Genomic DNA, 8,863 nt, shown 5'->3' with positions numbered 1-8,863 from the left:
AGACCAGAGGTCAAGTGCTGACCCAAACTAAGTCAATTAGATCCTCTCTCAAGAATTACAAACTTTGAACTTGATTCCAGTCCCTGTCTGGGTTATCACCTGCTTGTGAGAAACTTGTGGGCTCAATTGTGACAATGTTTAACCATGTGCATTGTGAAGCAAGCAAAAGTAATCTCAGAGAAAAAGAAGGAGGGAAATGAGTAGAGAGAAGCAGAGCCTAGGGACAGGTCTGGGTTCCTGATGAACTCCCTGTTCTGAGTTCCAGTTCATCATGAAGTCTGGTGTTGGTACCTGTTCAAACAAATAATAGAAGGCCCCTCTTCGAAGAAAAATAATGTGTAATCAGAATGGTGAGTCAACTTGAAGAAGGAAATTAGACTTCAAGTAAGGGAAGCTAGCATCAATTTTCTGAGATCTCAAAGTAATTTGTTTATTCATATACTGTGCTGTACACGTTTCCTTTCTGATACAAATGTGAATTTATGACCAAGTAATCTATAGTGTGTAGGGCCATCAGGTTAAAATAAAGGTTTTAAGTAAAGTCATATTTGGCTATGCTATATTATTATAGTTATGGATTGCTGTAGCAGTTTCCTTCATTCTTTGTAAAGAAACAAAAGATGTTCTTGTTGAAAAACTGTTTTACTCAGAATGTTTTGACCCATTTAAGGTAGTAAATCTGCAAGAAGTCAGAGTTTGTGAGACATTCTTAGTTAATTGTGAAACATCACAATGCGTGGATAGTGTGAGGGGTAGTGATAGTCCACGAGTTATTTTCAATGTCAGTCATGTCAGACTGAACTGATCTTAAATTCAACTGCAAAGATTTTGATGATCTTTAAAATTTTTCCATTTCATTTATCATGACTCTTAGCTATGTACCCAAAGAGTTGACCTTGGCTGATAAAGCAAAAAAGAAATGTACTAAAAACATACTGACATCTCTGGCTTCCACCGAAGGTGTAGAAAGCTGGAAAGAGCATAGCCTCCACCTAATCACATAAAACCAGCCAGATAATGTACAAAATCATAACTTTTCTTGAACCCATTAAAAAGCTGAGTTTTCTGTGCATCCAACTAGCCTGAATTCTTAAGATGTGCACCATCAAAGACAGGTGGGATGTGAGTACCATTTCTCCTGTGGGGGTGGGAAGCAGACAATGACTCCACAGAATGTGTAAGAAGATAAAAAGGTTTTCAAATAGATAAAGTCAGAGTGTGGGCTACCATGAGGGCACAGAACTGTTTGGACATTAACTCCTGAAGGAAATCTATACCTGACCCCAGGTTTTTCTGGAAGTTTCTGGCATTCAAGAGCGAGAAGGAAGGTGAGCAGGAGAAGACAAAGCCTCCAAGCAGAAGTGCACTTGGCTCCTTTTTCCTGGAGGAACAAAAACCTTAGTTGCTAGGGGAAGGGCAGTATACCTGTAGCCACCCATCCACCCCCTGGGGAGGGGTGGGCACAAGTAAAAACTCATTGCACCTGGGGCAAGAGTGTAAGAAAGTCATCCTATACTCCTGGGGAAGGGTTGGAAAGGGCTCTCAAAACACTAGAGAAGGGACTGGATCTCTGAGAATCCCCACCCTCTAAGATGCAGCATTCAGTGCCAACAAAAATGGGGGTGGATGTCAATTACATGATGCTTTGTGAAAGAATCCAGACTCAAAAGGCTAAACAAACTGTAGGGCAGAAAACAAATCAGTGGTTTCAAAGGGCTGGGGTCCCGGGAAGAGGACACTAAAGGGGCATAGTTATGAAGAAATTATTGGAAGTGATGGATCTGTTCTATGTTTTCACTGTGGTGGTGGCTACATAACTGTACGCATTTGTCAAAAATTATAGATTGGTGTACTGTATAAATTGCGTGTGAATTATATCTCAGTAAACTTACTTAAAAAGATTAATGTAGGATTCTTGGACTGTTACAAGATAATCACAACAGTATAGATTTTGAATCTCCCCAAATTCCTCTTCTTATAAAAACATGCAGAGAAACTTGATTAGCAAATCAAAACTCCACAGATAACATATGTATCCTCATTAATCCCCAATTTTCAGTAGATGGAGACAAATCAATGACAGCTACAAGACATGCATGGTGTCAGTATCTGTATAGAAGAAGCACCAGGGTAGCTATAGCCCAGAAAATCCTAAAACAGCCATCAGATCCTCACTGAAATGCTAAGAGACTCAGTTTGAGAACAATAGCTAAAACTGAGAGAGCTTCTGCACACTGAATAAATGCAAGTCTTCAGAAATGTCAGAATGGGCTTGCATAGTTTCTGCCCTATGAGTTCTCAGAATGAACCAGCAAAAGCCCCCTTTCAGGACAAAGCCCACACTAAGAGAAACTCGAGGGAATAGAATTTAAATTAAGTAGCTCAGGGAAAATGGAGACAAAGTGGGAGAGAATGTCCAGGTCAAAGTTGGGGAGGTAAACCAAGTCAAAATGTCAGCTGCCGTATTTTGTTTTTTTTTCTCAACGTTTTTTTTTTTTTTTTTTTTTTTTTAATTTATTTTTGGGACAGAGAGAGACAGAGCATGAACGGGGGAGGGGCAGAGAGAGAGGGAGACACAGAATCGGAAACAGGCTCCAGGCTCCGAGCCATCAGCCCAGAGCCTGACGCGGGGCTCAAACTCACGGACCGCGAGATCGTGACCTGGCTGAAGTCGGACGCTTAACCGACTGCGCCACCCAGGCGCCCCACGTATTTTGTGACACTTTGGGAAAACATGACCAAAGAGAACTATACAGCTGTGAGTTTTGAAATGCTATCTAGAACCAAGTTTTCACTGTAGTTCAAGAAAACTAAGGTCACATAAGAAGAGCAACAAAAAGGATTGAGGTCACATTCCTTGGAATGTGATTAAAAGAAGATGGTGTAGCTGGGGTGTAGCGGTACAAGAGCACCTGGCTCCGGGGTCCCAAACACACCGGATTCGACCACTCCCCGCTGACAAAATCCAAAGCTGAGAAATGAGCGGAGGTGAAACAATTTATTTCTTTTAGGTCAACACCAGGAAGACAAACGTCTCCAAAACTGTCTCCCAAGTGCTAAAAATACCTCTATGTTTACCTAAGGAAACTGTTGGACAAAGGTCGGTGGGTGCATGCACGTGGGCAGTAAAGGTCTGGTCGAACATTGTCTTGGGTTAGTCATGTGGGGTCTTGCTGGCATCAGGGCGGAGTCCTTATTTCTTGATGGGTTAGTTTTGGTTTCTAGCTGGGGATGCTTTGCCCTCAGGGTCTTTTGCCTGAGTTAAGAGATAAGCTGGGAAGAATTTAATTGGAAAGTACAGACAGAGGTCAAGATGGAGGTAGCTGATGTTCTCTTTCAAGAAGACTAGCATCCCTAGTCAATGTAAAAGCATGCCATAAAGACGTTCACATAAAGATAACAGTACAAACTATCATTTCAGAATTACTTAAAAGATATTAAAATGAAACCACATGTGAAAAAAACAACGTAAATCAGAATTAGAAAATTTAAAAAATGAGATGATAATTATTAACAGAAAATAGATACATAATAACTAAAAATTAAAATAATTGAAGCCTAAGTTGGGACATCTGAATAAATGAACTCAAAGATAGTGAAAGAAAAAATTGAAAATAAGATTTCAAAAAAGCAAGGTAATAAAAATATTTGAGAGAGAAAAGATAAGCCCAAAAGATCCCAGAGTGTGTATGATAGTAATTCTCCAGCTCTCACTGTCCCCAGAATGGAAGAAAATGGAACAGTTACATTTAGTAACTGTTACATCAGCTATATTTAAAACAAAATCCTAAAATTAAAAAAGAAAAAAATTAAAATTACAGTTAGAATGGATACATTAGTACTGGAGAAAACTGACCAAGAACAACCAATATCTGGATATATTCTAGTAAAATTATGGCACATTAAAGAAAAAGGAAAAATAATTATTAAACATCCAGAAAAAATACCCAGCTACTTACAAGGAAAAGAAACTCAGATTGTCATCAGCTTTTAAATAGCAAAACTTTATACCAAACTAATTGGAGTATCATATTCGAGATAGTTATGTAAAGGGCATCTGGGTGGCTCAGTCAGTTAAACATCCTACCCTTGATTTCAGTTCAGGTCATGATCAATTGGGTTCTGCACTGACATCTCAGATCTTCGAGCCTGCTTGGGATTCTCTCTCTTTCCTTATTTCTCTGTCCCTTCCCTGTTCATGCACACATATGCTCTCTTTCTCTCAAAATAAATAAATAAACTTGAAAAAAAAGGCATTTAAAAAGATATTCATGTAAAGAAAATGTAAGACAATCATTAAACCAAGGCAATTTGACTTTCCAGTATAAACGCCACAGGCAAACTCTTACCTTTATGCAAGAATTCAGGAAATACCTGTTTGCTAAGCTCCTCCTATGGAATTTAAACCAAATGTCCTGAGACATTAATATAAAGACTGGGGTAAATATTCATTATATATTTGCTTACACAACTAATACAAAATAAGGACTATAAAGGAAAGAATATACTATGTAATGTGTATATGTTCTGACAATGTAAATAAGCAGAAATGGAGAGAGAGTGGGGAAAATATAAGCAAAAATGTCCAACTCCTTTCAATAGTAGCTTTGATTATGTTAATATTAGCATTGTTATTCTTCTTTTTTAATGTTTATTTTGAGGGAGAGGAGAGAGAGAGCGAGCGAGCAGGGGAGGGACACAGAGAGAGGGAGAGAGAATCCCAAGCAGTCTTGATGCTGTCAGAGCAGAGTGCATGGGGCATAGTCTCACCAACTGTGAGATCATGACCTGAGCCTGAGCCAAGAGCGAGAGTCTGATGCTTAACTAAGTCACCCAGGTGCCCCCTGGCATTGTTGTTCTGAGGTTGCTGTGAATGTAATGTGGGATTAAACAAATACGGTTGACCCTTGAACAACAGAGATTTTAACTGCATGGGTCCACTTATATGCAAATTTTTATAATTCTGTAAATGTATTTTCTTTATGATTTTCTTAATAACATTTTTCTCTTGTCTAGCTTACTTATTCTAAGAATCCGTAATATAATTCATATAACATACAAAATATGTGTTAACTGACTGTTTAAGTTATTGGTAAGGCTTCTGGTCAACATTTGGCTATTAGTAGTTAAGTTTTGGGGGATTCAGAAGTTATACTTGGATTTTCAACTGTGCAGGGAATCAACGCCCCTAACCCCTGCATTGTTCAAGAGTCAACTGTATATAATTATGTAACAGTTTACTTTACTTTCCCAGTGATCTTGAAAACCAGCTTCTCAGGGAAGAGACATGAGATACAGATATATGGTAGACAAGTATAAGTCAATATCCTGACATTCTAAATTAAATTAAAAGTATTATGGTGAAATCACAAGATGCTTTATCTTTAAAAGTGTATGTGTGTGTGCGTGCGTGTGTGTGTGTGTGTTCTAGTAATGACCACTAAAAGATAAAAATAATGACTAGTCTAATAGCAATGAACATTCCTGGAGCTCAGATGGTACTTAGTATACATGATTTCCTTCTTAAAAGAAGCAAGCAAACAAAAGTGTTTGGGGAGTAATGTCTGATTCTAGGGGCCTGGGTCAAAAGTGTTGAAGATAATTATCAGAGATCGTGTCACTGCAGACATGAACAGAGTTATCAGAGACTACAAGGGTCAAAGCCAACTTAAAGAGGCTCCTAGTGCCTATAAGATGTGGAAATTTATATGTCAATAAATGTAATAACTATAATAGTTTGAAGACATCAAATATATTTAAATATATGAATGAGTTCAAAGTACTACTTTATAAAGAAATTAATTGTTCAGTTTTGGAAGGTAGGAAAACAACTCAATATTTTAGAGCCTGGTAAAGGAAGGAAAAGGTCTAAGTATTATCCTTTATGAGTTTTTTTACTGGGTAACTACAAAGTACATGCAGAGAAATGTCTCTTTATAGATGTATTCCAGCTAATAATGGAAGAAGCAATGGGTGAATTAGAATAACACCATTTGCAAAGCCTAACAGGCTTTGGAAGAACATGACACAAACTCTGAGGAAATTCTTTTTTAAAAAAATCATAGAATATGACCAATTCTTTATATGTAACATGACTTTATAGGAACTATAGGGAAAAGTGCAGCATGTGAAACTACACCATGGAGATAGAATCAGCAAAACCCATACTGTGTTTTGTGAAACTCGAAGGGCTTAAATAAGCCAGCTATGTAACATACAAATTGTAGGGAGGGAGGAGAGAGAGAGAGAGAGAGAGAGGGAAAGAGAGAGATGGATGGAAAAAGGAAGGGGTGGGAAGATTTAGAAGATATATTTGTCAAAACGGGTACCTGTATTATTTCGGGGGTGCACATTCCAGTAATAAAACTATAAAGAATGCAAAGAAATAATAATAATTATTTTTTAATGTTTATTTATTTTGAGAGAGAGAGCATGCTCGTGAGCAAGGGGAGGGGTAGAGAGAGGGAGAGAGAGAATCCCAAACAGACTCCATGCTGTCAGCACAGAGCCAGTAGTGGGGCTCGATACCATGAACTATGAGATCATGACCTGAGCCAAAATCAAGAGTTGGGCACTTAACCAACTGAGCCACCCAGGCACCCCATAGGAAATAATTATTTTAAAAGTCAGATTAGTGGCTCCTTTGAGGCGGAAGGAGGGCTGGTAATTGGTTTTTAGGGAAAATGATAAGTTCTATTTCTTATCCTGGGTAGTGATTACAAAGGTTATCCTTGTAATAATTCACTAAGTTATGCCTTGATATGAATTTTTAAGAATCTATGTTACATTTCACAAAAGAAAAGTTTAAAAAAAAAGATAGTAAGTGCCTCCCAGAATTTTGAGAATAGTAGAGGACTAACTGGAAGTGAAATTCCCTACTCCCCACCCCACCAAAAATGTTAAAAGCACACCACGGAATCCTCTGATAGGGAAACTGGTGTTGCTACTGCTTCTTACACAACCACAGGCTAGATGCAATAGTTTGTTCTGCTGCTTGTGAGTCTACTTTATGGCAACTATAAATCCCGCCAGCACTGATGCTACTTCGCATCAGACCCCTGGCCTTGACAGACCATTTCTTGCTTCCCAAACTAAAGCAAGCAGAATGGATTCTGTGAGATTCTCCTTCCTTGTGTTGTTTACTTCCATGTTGGAGTCTCAGGGTATGTGAATAGTGGAGCCTAATATCAGAGAGGTGGGCATAATCTTTGGGAAATGATTGGCAGGTTATGTGACAAAATACCTTTTTATCTTATTTTTAAAGTGTAAGGCTTATGCTCTATTTTCATGTTTATTTTTATTATAAAGCTTATACAATATAGACATACATGACAAGTATGTTAATAATCTTATGTTCTCCACCCAGAGTTAATGAATATTCATATTTTGTGACTTTATATTCAAATATGTTACATACAAAAGAGATAAAATGGGAGTCCCTCTCTCAACAAGGAGTACAGGGTCCTCCTCTGTTCCTGTCTCAGAGGGCTCTTCTTCAGCAGCATACAGTGACTCTGAACTATACTATACTTCTCTGTGACTTCAAGCATGGCCATATGAGTTGATCTGGGCAATGGAGTATTGTGCTGGGCCAAGATGGCAGAGCAGCATGGAAGTTTTCTGCTTCTCTTGTCCCTGAAATGCAGCTAGATCAACACCTAACCATCTTGCACACCTGGAAAATTGGTCTGAGGATTAACACAACAATCTGCATTACTTGAGCCACAGAAAGCAGCAGGTACATGGCACAGAGAGGTGAACTGGGGGAGAGAGAAGTCACGGAGGGTAGGGTGCTGTTTTTGCTTATGGAGAGAGGACAGAGACAGGGTGGGGAGTACAGGAAAAGCACTCCCCCCAAAAGCAGCTGGAGAGAAAGAGGAAGAGTGGAAACACCCATAAGGGACTGAACAAGAAAGGGAGAAAGGAGAAAGGAGAGGGTTTCAGTACCATTAGGACTCTATAAGCAGAGGACTGCAGAGTCTGAGACTCCACAACTTGATACCTGGCAGAGCTCTGGTGGGAAGGATGAATCCTCAGGAGCAGGCAGTGAGGTCTGAGGGGTCCGAGAGGCAGTTCCCCTGCTGAGAGGATATTTGGTAGAGGCTGTACAGCCTCCTGACTGGCAAAGGTCTCAGTGGACCCTGGAGAACAGCAATGTTTGCTGGTATTGGAACAAGGACTTTAGGGAAATGGTGAAGCCTAGGGTGAGATGTGTGTTGTGATTTACCACACTCCCTGAAATGCTGCTGCTACATGATTGCATGAAACTTTTCTGGGGTGGGCTGGCATCTGACCCCAGTCTCTGGGCATCTGTAGCAGCATGGTCACACCAATGTTCCTGGGGGTGGGCCTGCACCTGGCCATTGTTCTTTGAGACCCTCACCCAAGGATTGGAGTGGGTCAAAGGCACAGGGCCCTCAGATGTGAGGGTTTTGAAAACATAGCCCCATCTGAGATAAAACTTGGGAGGGAGGTGCCGCCTGAGAGGCTGACTACTCAATCCTGGACAGTGTAGAAGTGTGGAGTGGATGGAGAAAAAGGAGGAGTGCTTGATTGTTGGTGAGTGAGAACACAGAGTCCTGAGGCTAGAGACTGGGTAACACCAATTTTCACCTCTCTGGCCCATGTGCATACACGCACACATGCCACAACGATCCACCCCAGTAAACTAAACAGTGCCATCTAGTGGAGAACAGAGCTGTTACACCAAGCCCCATCTAACTGTGCCAACCGCGTTCTAGAGGAACACCACAAGTCTCTGCCTGCTTAGTTTATGGACTATAAAGTGCTTCATAGTTTAACTTCTAGGGGAAACTGGATGTAATTTCAATCACATTTAATTCTGTTTGCTGGTAGATCTATT

The 8,863-nt window shown here is 39.9% G+C and overlaps 1 long non-coding RNA gene across 1 annotated transcript in view; it reads left to right on the top strand.

The window, feature by feature from the left end:
* The first annotated feature begins 215 nt into the window (after positions 1-215).
* LOC122203983 overlaps positions 216-8,863 on the top strand; it is a 72,118-nt gene continuing 63,470 nt past the window's right edge. The window contains exon 1 of the long non-coding RNA XR_006195422.1: positions 216-350. This is a non-coding gene — a long non-coding RNA (uncharacterized LOC122203983). The remainder of the gene's footprint in view (positions 351-8,863) is intronic.

The sequence above is a fragment of the Panthera leo genome, chromosome D3 (assembly GCF_018350215.1).
Source record: "Panthera leo isolate Ple1 chromosome D3, P.leo_Ple1_pat1.1, whole genome shotgun sequence".
Taxonomy (NCBI): Eukaryota; Metazoa; Chordata; class Mammalia; order Carnivora; family Felidae; genus Panthera; species Panthera leo.
This window is presented reverse-complemented; position numbering and strand designations above follow the sequence as displayed.